The 15,273-nt window shown below is 45.3% G+C and overlaps 1 protein-coding gene across 1 annotated transcript in view; it reads right to left on the bottom strand.

Annotated features, from left to right (window-relative positions):
• The window catches only part of pkd1b (polycystic kidney disease 1b), a 185,371-nt gene that overhangs the window by 129,488 nt on the left and 40,610 nt on the right, over window positions 1–15,273 (bottom strand). The gene's annotated exons all lie outside the window — the stretch shown is intronic.

Genomic DNA, 15,273 nt, shown 5'->3' with positions numbered 1-15,273 from the left:
TGAAAAATCGATGTTCATGCCATCAGGCTGGAGGCTACCCAAATGGAATACAAGGTGTTGCTCCTCCAATCCAGGTGTGGCTTCATTGCAACAGTAGAGCAGACTATGGACTGACATGTCAGTATGTGAATGGGAATAGAGCTAAAATGAATGGCCACTAGGCAATCCCGCTTTTTCTGATGGATGGAGAGTAGGTGCTGGTGAAGCAGTCTCCCAATCTATGTCAGATCTTACCGATATACAACAGGAGCACCAGACACAGTAGATGACTCCAACAGACCTTTAGTGAAGTGTCACCTCACCTGGAAGGACTGTTTGGAGCCCTGAATGTTGGCAAGGGAGGAGGTATAGGGCCAGGTGTAGCACTTGTTCCACTTGCAAGGTTAAGTGCCAAGAGGGAGATCAGTGGGGAGGGGCAAATGGACAAGACGGTTGCATGGGGCATGATCCCTGCTGAAAGCAGAGAGTGGGGGTGAGGGAAAGACGTGTTTGGTGGTGGGATCCCATTGGAGAAGGCGGAAATTAAGGAGAATTATCTGCTGGACACTGAGGCTGGTGGGGTGGTAGGGGAGGACAAGAGGAAACCAATCCCTGGTGGGGTGGTGGGAGGACGGGGTGAGAGCAGATGTGCGCAAATTGGAAGAGACATGGTTGAGGGCAGCATTGATGGAGGGAGGGAAGCCCCTTTCTTTGAAGGAGGACATCTCCTTCGTTCTGGAATGAAAAGACTTATCGTGAGAGCAGATGTGGTGGAGACGGAGGAATTGAGAGAAGTAGATGGTGCTTTTGCAAGTGACAGAGTGGGAAGAGGTATAGTCCAGGTAGCTGTGAGAGTCAGTAGGCTTATAATAGATTTCAGTGAAGAAGCTGTCTCCAGAGACAGAGACAGAGAGATTGAGAAAGGGGAGAGAGATGTCAGAAATGGACCAGGTAAATTTGAGGGCAGGGTGGAAGTTGGAGGCAAAATTGATGAAGTCAACAAGCTCCACATGAATGTAGGAAGCAGCACCAATGTAGCACAGGGAAAGTGGGGGAGTGACACCAGTGTAGGCTGTCACGTAACCCGTGACGGGTTAAAGAACCAGCAGAAACGGAAAACATTTTGGAGTCCAGTATTGCTATTAACTAATGGTATTTATTAGTAACTACGCAATACAGTAATATAAATGCAGATAAATCAAACAGGTTAGCAATGATTATATGTAAGTAAGTAAGTGTGGAAATATATGAAACCAAGCTTCTTCAAGTCTAAGGGTAAATAGTCTTACGATGATGAGTAAAGTTCAGTTCAGTTTGTGGTGTTGAGTTGAGTAGTGATGGAGAGAGGGAGATTTGAGTCTTCAGGTGAGCTGACGCCGTCGATCTTCCCATTGTCCTCCGAAATCCTTTAGGAGTCACCGACTGTGACCACAACAAAGGGGACCGTTCTTCTGTGTGGAATTATCAACCCAGGCAAGGGTTGTACACATGAATAACTCCCCACTGGTCACACCCTTTTCACACTACAAGAGCCACTGATCGATCCGCCTGATCGATCCTCCAAAACCCACCTTTTCTGTGGGCACAACAACGCTCATTTCAGTGTCCAAAACCATGTGTCTGTAGGTCTATCATCTGATCTTCTATTTATCTCCCTGTGCTGAATACCAGCTGTCTCTCAAACAGCTCCTCCCTTCTCTCTCTGTAAGAATTTCCAAGCAGGCAGCATCCTTGTAGAAAGTATAAACATGCTGTGAGCAGTCTTCGCTTCTCTCTCTCTCTCTCTCTCTTTTTGACAAGGTGTTTGTGTTGGGCACCTCTCTCACAGTTCATAGGGGTAATTTAGGACCCCATCACAGTTCCAAGTAGCTGACAGACAGCCAGGTATAGCTGGGGCCCATGGCTACCGCTTTTGTTTGAAGGAATTGAAAGGAGCCAAAAGATTATTGAGAGTGAGGACAAATTCCACTCGGTGGAGAATGGTGGTGGAGGGGAATTGTTTAGGTCTGGTGTCCAGAAAGAAACCAAGAGCTTTGAGGCTCACTGGTGGGGTATGGAGGTGTATAGGGATTGGACATCCATGGTGAAAATAAGTTACCCAGGGCCAGGGAACTTGAAATCATTGAAAAAGTTATGAGTGTGTGAAGTAGGAAGGGACTGAACTGGGGGGATAAAACAGTCGAGGTATGCAGATATGAGTCTGGTGGGGCAGGAACAAGCTGAAACAATGGGTCTACCTGGACAGGCAGGCTTGTGAATCTTGGGTAGGAGGTAAAAATGGTAGTTGCAGGGTGAGAGAACTATGAGGTTGGTGGCGGTGGATGGGAGATCCACAAAACTAGTAAGGTTGGTCATGGTGTGGGAAACAATGGCCTGGTGCTCCTAGTGGGGTCTTGTTTGAGGGGTTAGTAAGATGAGGTGTCTGAGAGTTGTCGCCTGGCCTTAGCAAGGTAGAGATCAGTCTGCCAGTCTACCACAGCCCCTCCCATTTACCTGCAGGTTTGTTGGTGAGGTTAGGATTAGTGTGGAGGGAGTGGAGAGCACAGCGTTTGGAAGGAGTGAGGATGGAACTGGAAAGAGGAGTGATGAAGTTGAGACGTTTGATGTCTTGTCGGTAGTTGGCAATGAAAAGGTCCACAGCAGGCAGACCAGGGTGGGATGTTCAGGAAGAGGGGGAGGGTTGAAGATGGGAGAAGAGGTCATTGGTGCAGGGTGTAGAGTCCTTGCCAAAGGAGTAGGAGGCAGTGGAAGGCGAACTCAGTGTCGTAGTAGGCGCAGAATTCACCGTGGTGTATGCACAGTGAGACAAAGGTGAGGCCCTTACTGAGGACAGGATGTTCTGCCTCAGAGAGGGGAAGGTCGGAGGGGATGATGAAGACACGGCACAGATGAGAGCTGAGACCAGATGGGGGAAGGGGGTTGGTAGTGTCTGAGAAGAGGGGAGAGTTAGGGTGTTCAGCGATAGTGGGGTGAGAGGAAGGTGGTGTCCCTGAGGGCCCAAGAGCTGGCGGTGGGACCTGAGAGAGACGGTCATGATGAGGCCACACTCAATTTGGAGGTGCAACACCTTGTATTCTGTCTGAGTAGCCTCCAACCTGATGACAAGAACATCAATTTCTTGAACTTCCGGTAATGGCCACCCTCTTCACCATTCCCCATCCTCTTTGCCTGCCCGTCACTTTCCTTTGGTGTTCCACCCCCTTTGCTTTCTTCCATGGCTTCTGTCCTCTCCTATTAGATTCCCCCTTCTCCAACTCTTTATCTCTTTCACCAATCAACTTCCCAGCTCTTTACTTCACCTCTCCCCCTAGCACCTTGGGTTTCTCCCTCCCCTCCACCTTCTAACTCTGACTGCTCATCTTTTATTCTCCAGTTCTGCTGAAGGGTCTCAGCCCGAAATGTCAACTGTACTCTTTTCCATAGATGCTGCCTGGCCTGCTGAGTTCACACATTGTGTGTGTGTTGCTTGGATTTCTTGTTTATGAGAGGATTGAAGATTAGTTTTATTTGTCACATGTACATCAAAACAGAGTGAAATGTGTTGTGTCAATTCAAATCAGTGTGGATTATGCCACCTCCTGACCAACACTAGAAACACACTTGTCCAACACCAAGGGCTGAATCAAGGCTGTTACTTTAATATTTTACATACCAATTACAACATCAGCATTGACCCCCTCTTCTGTGAAGCAAACTCAGAACCCTACACACTACCCCACAAGTAGGTTATTTTTTCCATATCAGTCCCAACTCTCTTAGTCATTTTGTTGTGATTTCTGTCAGAGGCACCGAGTTGTATAGCACAGAAATGGGCCCTTTGGCTCATCACATCCATGCTAAACCTTTTGCTCAGCTACACTACTCCCAATTGCCTGTATTAGCATGGGAGCCTAATGATTTCCCTATTTAAGGATCTACCCAATGGCCTCCTGGACATGGTGATTGTACCTGCATCGACTGTCTCCTCTGGCAGCTTGTTACTCTCACTGCACAGCTGATTTTCAGATCGCAGACCTGTGATCAGTTGTGGCCTGAAGGGATTCCTACTGAGTTCTTTATCATACATATTCATGGTATGAATGAGAATGTAGGTGGTATGATTGCAGAGTCTGCATTAGGCTCCATAAGTGGTGGTATAATAATGGACAGTGAGGAAGGTTATTTAAAGCTGCAATAGGATCTCCAGATCAATTGGGCAAGTGGGTAAGAAATGGCAGATGGAATTTAACTCAGACAAGGTAAACTGATACATTTTGGGAAGTTAAACTTGGACTCACACAGTGAATGGCAGGACCTTGGAAAGTGTGGGTGATCAGAGAGACCTTGGGATACCAGAACAAAGCTCCCTGAATCCTCTTAAATTATGCCCTGACTATGAAGACGAGTATTTACCACCCCATGTCCTGTGTCAGTACTTTCAGGAAACTACTGGTATAGACCCCCACAGACCCTCTAATCATGAACCTCCCTTAGCCTCTACCGTTTACTGTATATGTCCTTCCCCATTTGACTTCCCAACAAACAATACCTTGCACTTGTTGGGATTAAATTCTATTTGCCAGCACTCTGCCCAACTTTCTAACAGATCTAAATCCTGCTATAGCCTTAGACAACCTTCCTTACTATACACAACATTAACCAGTTTTTTTGTATGATCTGAAAGCTTTCTAATCATACCTCCTGAATTCATATCCAAATTATTAGCATAAATCAATAACAGCTGGCATCCCATCATCAATCCCTATTGGTACACAACTAACACACATCAAAGTTGCTGGTGAACGCAGCAGGCCAGGCAGCATCTCTAGGAAGAGGTGCAGTCGACGTTTCAGGCCGAGACCCTTCGTCAGGACTAACTGAAGGAAGAGTGAGTAAGGGATTTGAAAGTTGGAGAGGGAGGGGGAGATCCAAAATGATAGGAGAAGACAGGAGGGGGAGGGATGGAGCCAAGAGCTGGACAGGTGATAGGCAAAAGGGGATACGAGAGGATCATGGGACAGGAGGTCTGGGAAGAAAGACAAGGAGGCGGGGGGGGGACCCAGAGGATGGGCAAGAGGTATATTCAGAGGGACAGAGGGAGAAAAAGGAGAGTGAGAGAAAGAATGTGTGCATAAAAATAAGTAACAGATGGGGTACGAGGGGGAGGTGGGGCCTAGCGGAAGTTAGAGAAGTCGATGTTCATGCCATCAGGTTGGAGGCTACCCAGACGGAATATAAGGTGTTGTTCCTCCAATCTGAGTGTGGCTTCATCTTTACAGTAGAGGAGGCCGTGGATAGACATGTCAGAATGGGAATGGGATTTGGAATTAAAATGTGTGGCCACTGGGAGATCCTGCTTTCTCTGGCGGACAGAGCGTAGATGTTCAGCAAAGCGGTCTCCCAGTCTGCGTCGGGTCTCGCGAATATATAAAAGGCCACATCGGGAGCACCGGACGCAGTATATCACCCCAGTCGACTCACAGGTGAAGTGTTGCCTCACCTGGAAGGACTGTTTGGGGCCCTGAATGGTGGTAAGGGAGGAAGTGTAAGGGCATGTGTAGCACTTGTTCCGCTTACACAGATAAGTGCCAGGAGGGAGATCAGTGGGGAGGGATGGGGGGGGGAACGAATGGACAAGGGAGTTGTGTAGGGAGCGATCCCTGCGGAATGCAGGGGGGGGGGAGGGAAAGATGTGCTTAGTGGTGGGATAGACCGCTTTGCTGAACATCTACGCTCTGTCTGCCAGAGAAAGCAGTGGCCACACATTTTAATTCCACATCCCATTCCCATTCTGACATGTCTATCCACGGCCTCTTCTACTGTAAAGATGAAGCCACACTCAGGTTGGAGGAACAACACCTTATATTCCGTCTGGGTAGCCTCCAACCTGATGGCATGAACATCGACTTCTCTAACTTCCGCTAGGCCCCACCTCCCCCTCGTACCCCATCTGTTACTTATTTTTATGCACACATTCTTTCTCTCACTTTCCTTTTTCTCCCTCTGTCCCTCTGAATATACCTCTTGCCCATCCTCTGGGTCCCCCCCCCGCCTCCTTGTCTTTCTTCCCGGACCTCCTGTCCCATGATCCTCTCGTATCCCCTTTTGCCTATCACCTGTCCAGCTCTTGGCTCTATCCCTCCCCCTCCTGTCTTCTCCTATCATTTTGGATCTCCCCCTCCCCCTCCAACTTTCAAATCCCTTACTCACTCTTCCTTCAGTTAGTCCTGACGAAGGGTCTCGGCCTGAAACGTCGACTGCACCTCTTCCTACAGATGCTGCTTGGCCTGCTGCGTTCACCAGCAGCTTTGATGTGTGTTGCTTGAATTTCCAGCATCTGCAGAATTCCTGTTGTTTGGTACACAACTAGTCGCACACATCCAGTCAGTAAAACACCACTGCTCTGAGCCTCCTATCGCCACTCCAACTTTGGATCCAGTAGACAGCTTATATTGGATTATGTGTTGCTTCATTGTCTAGACCAGCTTATCATGGGGGACCTCGTCAGATGCCTTACTGAAACCATATAGGCAACATCTACGATCCTGCCTTCATCAATCTCCTTTCTTTAACTCCTCAAAAGCACATTTATGTCAGTGAGCAGGATTTTGCGCCACAGAGCCTTGCTGATGATCCCTAATCAACCCCTGACTTTCTAAATGTATATAGATCCTGTCTCTCAATAATTGCTCTACCACTGACATGCTTACCCTTTGGAGTTACCTAGCTTATCCCTGCTACCTTTCTTAAATAACAGAACGATATTAGCCTCCCTCCTTCTGGCACCTCACCTGTAGCTAATGAAGATAAAAAAAAATCTCTATCAGGGTCTTAGTGATCCTCTCCTTTGTTTCCCATAGCATTCTGGTAGTCTGCAGCCAGAGATTTACCTGCCAGTGTGTATTCCAAGACGTCTAACATCAGACAATGTTCCAGCCAATCAACAAATCCCTCCCTGAACTCACTAACATCCACATCCTTCCCTTTGGTAAATATAAGTGAGAACTTAGACTCATTACAATTTGCCTATTGCCACAATAGGTCAATGGCAGACACAAAGACACAATCTCAATGGCTCTTCACATGACCTTAGACCACCTGGACAACACAAACATCTATCTCAAGATGCTTTTAATCGACAATAGCTTGGCATTTAATACCATCATTCCCACAATCCTGATTGAGAAGCTACAGAACCTGGGCCTCTGTACATCCCTCTGCAAATGGATCATAAACTTCCTAACCAGAAGACCACAATCTGGTGCTCTACTCTCTATATACCCATGACTATGTGGCTAAGCATAGCTCAAAGACCATCTATAAATTTGCTGACAATACAACCATAGTTGGTAGAATATCAGGTGGTGATGAAAGTGTGTACGGGAGTGAGATGTGCCAACCTGTGGAATTGTGCCACAGCAATAACCTGGCACTCAACGTCAGTAAAACAAAAGAGCTGATTGGAGCAACGAAGGATGAGAGGTGACCTGATAGGTGTATAAGAACTTCCAGAAGGGTAAGATGAAGGAATACATACCAATCCTCATAGAGGGATCAGAAGTAGAGAGAATGAGCAGTTTCAAGTTCCTGGATGTCAAGATCTCTGAAGATCTAACCTGGTCCCAAAATATCGATGTAGTTATAAAGAAGGCAAGACAGTGACTATACTTCATTAGGAGTTTGAAGAGATCTGGCATGTCAACAAATACACTCAGAAACTTCTATAGATGTACCGTGTAGAGCATTCTGACAGGCTGCACCACTATCTGGTATGGGGGAGGGCCAATGCACAAGATTGAAAGAAGCTGCAGAGGGTTGTAAATTTAGTCAGCTCCATCCTGGGTACTAGTCCACAAATCAGAGGATCAGAGGGATCTTGGGGTCCGAGTCCATAGGACACTCAGAGCAACTGTGCAGGTTGACGCTGTGGTTAAGAAGGCTTTCGGTGTATTGGCCTTCATCAATCATGGAACTGAATTTAGGAGCCAAGAGGTAATGTTGCAGCTATATAGAACCCTGCTCAGACCCCAGTGCTGTTCTCAGTTCTGGTCGCCTCACTACAGGAAGAATGTGGAAACCATAGAATGGGTGCAGAGGAGATTTACAAGGATGTTGCCTGGATTGGGGAGCATATCTTGTGAGAACAGGTTGAATGAACTCGGCCTTTTCTCCTTGGAGCAACGGAGGATGAGAGGTGATCTGATTGAGGTGTATAAGATGATGAGAGGCATTGATTGTGTGGATAGTCAGAGGCTTTTTCCCAGGGCTGAAATGGCTGCCACAAGAGGGCACAGGTTTAAAGTGCTTGGGAGTAGGTACAGAGGAGATGTCAGGGGTAAGTCTTTTTTACGCAGAGAGTGGTGAGTGCATGGAATGGGCTGCCGGCAATGGTGGTGGAGGGGGATATGATAGGGTCTTTTAAGAGACTTTTGGATAGGTACATAGAGCTTAGAAAAATAAAGGGCTATGGGTAAGCCTAGTAATTTCTAAGGTAGGAACATACTCGGCACAACTTTGTGGGCTGAAGGGCCTGTATTGTGCTGTAGGTTTTCTATGTTTCTAACTACCCAGGACATCTTCAAGGAGCAGTGTCTCAGAAAGGCAGTGTCTATTATTAAGGACCTCCAGCACCCAGGGCAAGCCCTTTCCTCACTGTTACCATCAGGTAGGAGGTACAGAAGCCTGAAGGCACACACTCAGCGATTCAGGAACAGCTTCTTCCCCTCTGCCACCCGATTCCTAAATGGACATTTTACCTTTGGACACTACCTCACTTTTTAAAAATATATATTATTTCTGTTTTTGCATGATTTTTAATCTATTCAATATATGTGTACTAGAATTGATCTACTTATTTATTTATTATTATTATTACGTTTTTTTCTTCTATATTATGTATTGCATTGAACTGCTGCTGCTAATTTAACAAATTTTACGTCACAAGCCGGTGATAATAAACCTGATTCTGAAATATTCATTTAGATCCTCACCTATTTTTCCTGGTTCCACACATTGATTACCCCTTTGGTCCCCAAGGAGAATCATTCTTTCCCTAGTTACCCTTTTCTTCCCTAATTTTACCCACTAAGGCCTTTTCATGATCTACTTTTGCCCTAATAATATTTGTAGATGCCTCTAATCAAAGCTTCAGTAAGCTTTGTTACCTAAGGTTCACTCATTTTGCCATCTTTGCCTTTCACCTTTATCAGAACACATTGGTCCTGAACTCTTGCTCAATCCCTTTTAAACAATTCCTACATATCAGAAATTGTTTTACCTGTAAGCACCTGCACCCAATTTGGTATTATTGTTGATTATCGTTGTCTCTTTTCACGCCTTGTGGCACATTGGGCAGCATTTTTGCCGTTTCCGTAGCATTTGACAGTTTTTACATCAGGCCAAGATGCTAGTTTGACGCACAACCCAGCACGGGTGGAAAGCATGCAAGGACCCGGCTGGATTCAAACTCCGGACCATTGACCTCAAAGTCTGGTGCTGATGTCACTACACCACCGGCTGACAATCTGGCATTGGTTTTGGCCTATTATTATCATACACAATGAGATACAGTGAAAAATCTTTGTTTTGTGTGCATGCTGGCTCCTTGTACACTGAAAGGTGAACTCCTAATCCCCAATATACCCAATTATGGCCCTTGCAATTTATTTGGTTACCTCTACTGCACTATCCCCATAACTGCAACATTATATTCTGCATTCAGCTATTCTTCTTACTACCTCTATGTAATTATGTATGGCATGATCTGTCTTACTTTTGTCAGGTCTTCTCTCACACTGTCAAAAAAAACCATCCCATAATTTAGAACTTGAGGACCAACTTTATCCCTTTCTATAACCAAACTGAACCTTACAGAATTATGGTCATTCTTTCCAAAGTATTCTCAAACTGGATCTAGTGCTTTCCTGGCGTATATGACAAATAACTTCTTCTCAGCCAGGTGTAGGTGCCGATTTTAACTGATGTTTCGATCACAAACTCTGCCGTCCTCATCAGGGATGATGCCTAGGCGTGTCTAGTCAGGTGCTCTTGATATCCTTATTGTTCATCCCCCTGACTGGTTAGTCTGCATCCAATCAGGTTTCCATTGTCCCACTTTGCTTACAATCAAATTCCAGTTCTTACTTAGAACGAGACCTTCGTCTTTGTTAGAATTCTTTTACTCTAATTTTATTTCAATGGCTTCCTTTACCAGGCCATCCCAAAAGTCAAAAGCACACTGGTTTTGCACCGAAGTCAATCCTATGACCATTGTGAACGCAATGTTCTGCTACCGCCGATTTCTAAGGGTAACCCAAATGGATATGGGTTTGCACTGTGTGTCCCGTCTGGCTGATATATGCTTGTATTTAAATGGAATGCGATTGTAATTGGAACTCAGCGGATGAGGACTAACCAATCAGAGAGGATGGACAACAGGGGTATATATACCACCGAACTAGACATGCCCAGGCATCACCCCTGATGAAGATGGCAGAGTTTGTCATCAAAACGTCGGTTAGAATCGTCCCTGCACCCAGCTGGAAGCCCAAGAAGAGTTTATTCCCAGTCTCATTTCCAAAGTTAAAGTTAAATACAACAATTTTTCTGGTAGGGTTGTATAATACGAAAACTATCAAAGCTTGCAGTGGGATCTGGAGCAGGTAGTGAAAGGGGCTGAAAAATGGCAGGTGGAATTTAATGCAGCCAAGTGTGAGGTATTGCATTTTGGGAGGGCAAACCAGGGTAGGACTTACATGGTGGGCCATAGGGCACTGAGGAGTGCAATAGAACAGAGGGATCTGGAAATACAGATCCATAATTGCATCACATTGATAGGGTAGTAAAAAAAGATTGTCCTTCATAAATCATTGTATTGAGTACAGGAATTGAGATGTTATGTTGAAATTTTGTGAGATATACGTGAGGCCTAATTTGGAGTATTGTGTCCAGTTTTGGTCACTTACCTACCAGAATGATATCAATAAGATTGAAAGAGTGCAGGGAAAATTTACAAGGATGTTTCCAGGACTTTAGGACCTGAGTTAGAGGGAAAGGTTAAATAGGTTAGAACTTCATTCCCAAGGAAGTAGAAGATTGAAGCAAGATTTGATAGAGGTATACAAAATTAAAGGGTTATAGTTGGGTAAGTGCAAGCAGACTTTTTTCCACTGAGGTTGGGTGAGACCACAACTAGAGGTCGTAGGTTAAGGGTGAAAGGTGAAATATTTAAGGGGACCATAAGGGGGACCTCCTCCACTGAAGAGTGCGGAATGAGCTACCAGCACAAGTGGTGGATGCAGGTTCAATTTCAACATTTAAGAGAAATTTGGATAGGTACATGGATGGGAGGAGGGGGAGTGCTATAGTGCGGGTACAGGTTGATAGGACAAGGCCGATTAATGGTTTGGCATGGACTAGATAGACAGAAGGGCCTATTTCTGTGCTGTAGTGTTCTATGACTTGATGTCTTAACCCCAGCAAAGTGATTGCCCCCTATTTGGCCTCATTGGGTGATCCCTCCAAAATATCCTTTCTACATACTTCATGATGTTTCCCAGTTTAGTAGTGTGACTCCTTCTGCTCCCTCTCATTGCCCTCTGTCACAGCTGAAAGTCCTATAGCATTGAGTATAGGAGTTGGGATGTAATGTTGAAATTGTACAAGGCATTGGTAAGGTCAAATTTGGACCAAATTATAGGATAGATGTCAACAAATTTGGACCAAATTATAGGACAGATGTCAACAAAATTGAGAGAGTACAGAGAAGATTTACTAGAATGTTACCTGGGTTTCATCTCCTAAGTTACAGAGAAAGGTTGAACAAGTTGGGCCTTTATTCTTTGGAGTGTAAAAGGTTGAGGGGGGACTTGATAGAGGTATTTAAAATTATGAGGGGGATAGATAGAGTTGACGTGGATAGGCTTTTTCCATTGAGAGTGGGGGAGATTCAAACAAGAGGACCTGAGTTGAGAGTTAAAGGGCAAAAGTTTAGGGGTAACATGAGGGGAAACTTCTTTACTCAGAGAATGGTAGCTGTGTGGAACGAGCTTCCAGCAGAAGTGGTTGAGGCAGGTTCGATGTTGTTATTTAAAGTTAAATTGGACAGCTATATGGACAGGAAAGGAATGGAGGGTTATGGGCTGAGTGCAGGACGGTGGGACTAGGTGAGAGTAAGAGTTCAGCACGGACTAGAAGGGCCAAGATGGCCTGTTTCTGTGCTGTAATTGTTATATGGTTATATCACAGAACATTAAGCTGTTTGATTGTCAGTCCTTTAGTTAGGAGGGACAGGACAGCAGATGCTGGAAATCTGGAGCAACACAGAAATGCTGCAGGAACTTCTATGGTTGCAATAATATTGTAATTTTATGCCAGTGGATGTTGCTAGTATTTTCGTGCCCTCAGTTTGCTTTCCACATCTCCCTTTGAACTTCTTTCTTGCTATTTCCATGCATCTCTTAGCTTCCTACAACATTAATTTGTGGACATCTGGCAAACTTCGCTTGCTTTTTAAGAAAAACTTTACAACTTTTTAAGAAGGAAGGGTGGCAGGAGAAAGGATTATATAGGCCAGTTAGCATGACTTCAGTAGCTGGGAATGCACTGGAGTCCATTATTAAGGATAAGGTACTTAGAGGCACATGATATACTGTAATAGGCCAAAGTAAGCATGGTTTCCTTAAGGCAAAATCTTGCCTGACAAATCTATTGGAATTCTTTGAGGAAATAACAGACAGGATAGACAAAAGAAATTCAATGGATGTTGTATACTTCGATTTTCAGAATCCTTTGACAAGGTGCCGCACATGAGGTTGCTTAACAAGATAAGAATCCATGGTATTACAGGAAAGATATTAGCATGGATAGAAGATTGACTGACTGGCAGGAGGCAAAAAGTGGGAATAAAGGGGACCTTTTCTAGTTGGCTGCTGGTGACTAGTGGTGCTGCGCAGTGATCTGTGATGGAACCACGTCTTTTTACATTATATGTCAATGATTTGGATGACAGAATTGATGGCTTTGTGTCCTGGTTTGCAGATGATACGAAGATAGGTGAAGGGGCAGGTAGTGTTGAGGAAACAAGGAGTCCACAAAAGGACTTGGACAGATTGGGAGAATAGGCAAGGAAGTGGCAGATGGAATATATCGTGGGGAAGCGTATGGTCGTGCACTTTGGTAGAGGGAATAAAGGCTAGACTATTTGCAAAAAATCAAAAATCAGAGGTGCAAAAGGACTTGGTTGCCTTTGTGCAGGATTCCCTACAGCATTACTTGCAGGTTGAGTTGGTAGTAAGGAAGCTAAATGCAATGCTACCATTCATTTCGAGAGGACTAGAATATAAGAGCAAGGATGAAATGGTGAGGCTTTAATATGGCATTGGTCAAACCATCCTTGGAGGATTGTGAGCAGCTTTGGTCTCCTTATCCAGGGGTCCCCAACCTCTTTTGCACTGCGGACTGGTTTAATATTGACAATATTCTTGCGGACCGGCCGACTGGGGGTGGGGGGGGGGCGGGTAGGGTTGCCAACGAACGAGAGTAGCAGTCAAATGCGTTGTTTACCCAGACTACAATGACCATGAGGCCTTGCGCGGGCACCAATGCGCATGCGCGTCGTGACCTGATCATTTCCCTGCACCCACCCAAGTAAATCCTTTTTGGCGATTCTGTTCGGGGGGGGGGGGGTTAATCACTACCGGAATAAGTTTTTGTTTCTAAAAGGGTTTATCTAACGAATTTAATATTAAACACACAGCGCATATTTTCCTCGCATGAATATAATGATAAGTCAATTATCAGGGGAGCTTGAAGTAAGTATTGAACAAACTTCCAGTAGAAGTGGTAGAGGCAGGTTCGATATTATCATTTAAAGAAAAATCGGATAGGTATATGGACAGGAAAGTAATGGAGGGTTATGGGCTGAGTGCAGGTCGGTGGGACGAGGTGAGAGTAGCGCTCGGCACGGACTAGAAGGGGCGAGATCGCCTGTTTCCCTGCTGTAATTGTTATATGGTTATTTTAAGTAACGTTTAGATATTAATCAAACAGCACGTATTTTCCCCATATGAACATATAAAATGATTGCAACACACCAATATCGCTGAATCAGTGGGAGCCCTGGGCTTGTTTTCCTGCAACAAGCCGGTCGCATCGAGGGGTGATGAGAGACAGCGATACTCGAAGGGGTTCCTTGTGTCCAGTCTATTCCGCAATTTAGTTTTCGTTGTATTCATCGCAGAAAAATGTTGGAAATGAAAGCAACGATTTCAGTGCTTTCGTGGCAATCTCAGGCTGCCGGCAGAGATGTTATATCAAACAAGCTGCTCAGCCCGCCGCCATCTGCAAGCTCGAGGAGTTGACCGCCTTCCCGCCCTGACACGGATGACGCGCGGGTCATGACCTCGCGTGCGTTCAGGCTCAACAGAGCGCGTGGCACGGAATGAGGAAAGGCGCGGCAGACTCCTCTCGCCAAACCATATCGCTTCCTCGCGGCCCGGGGGTTGGGGACCGCTGTGCTTATCTAAGAAACGATGTGCTGACAGTAGGAGGAGGTTCACAAGATTGATTCCGGGGATGGAAGGGTTAATACATGAGTAGTATTTGATAGCTTTGGGCCTGTACACATGCTGGAGTTTAGAAGAACGGGGGGGGGGGGCTTTCAATGAAACATATCAAAAAATGAAAGGCTTAGAGTGGATGTGGAGAGAAGTTTCCTATAGTGGGTGAGTCTAGACCAGAGGGCACGGCCTCAGATTAAAGGAACATACAAGTAGAACAGAGATGGAGGAATTTCTTTAGCCAGAGGGTGGTGAATCTGTGGAGTTCTTCGCCATTCTTTGCTATAGAAGCAAGTCATTGAGTATATTTAAAGTGGAGGTTGATAAGTTCTTGTCAGGGCATCAAAGGTTACAAGGAGAAGGCAGGAGAATGGGGTTGAGAGTGATAACAAATCAGCCATGATGGAATGATGGAGGAGACTCGATTGGCCAAATTCTGCCCCTGTGTCTTACGGTCTTTCCCTTATCTTTCTTATTAGAGGGACTCAGGTGTGGCAGATCCATCCTTTCTCATTTTAGGAACCTCCTTCTTGAATACCTCCCTCTTGTCCAAGACTGATTCGCTCTCAGATATCTGGTCCCCATAAACTTTGGCTAAATTAATTCCCTGTCGAGTAAAATTGGACTACTCTGAATTTAGAACTTTCCTTCCCATTTCATATGCCCTTACCCACAATTATTGAAACTAACTGAATTATGAGGTTACCACAAAATCCCAGCTCATGTTGTTCCATTGTTTAAAAGGGTTCTAAGAGTA

The sequence above is a fragment of the Mobula birostris genome, chromosome 24 (assembly GCF_030028105.1).
Source record: "Mobula birostris isolate sMobBir1 chromosome 24, sMobBir1.hap1, whole genome shotgun sequence".
NCBI lineage: Eukaryota > Metazoa > Chordata > Chondrichthyes > Myliobatiformes > Myliobatidae > Mobula > Mobula birostris.
Note: the sequence above shows the minus strand (reverse complement) of the source record. Positions and strands in the feature narration are given on the sequence as shown.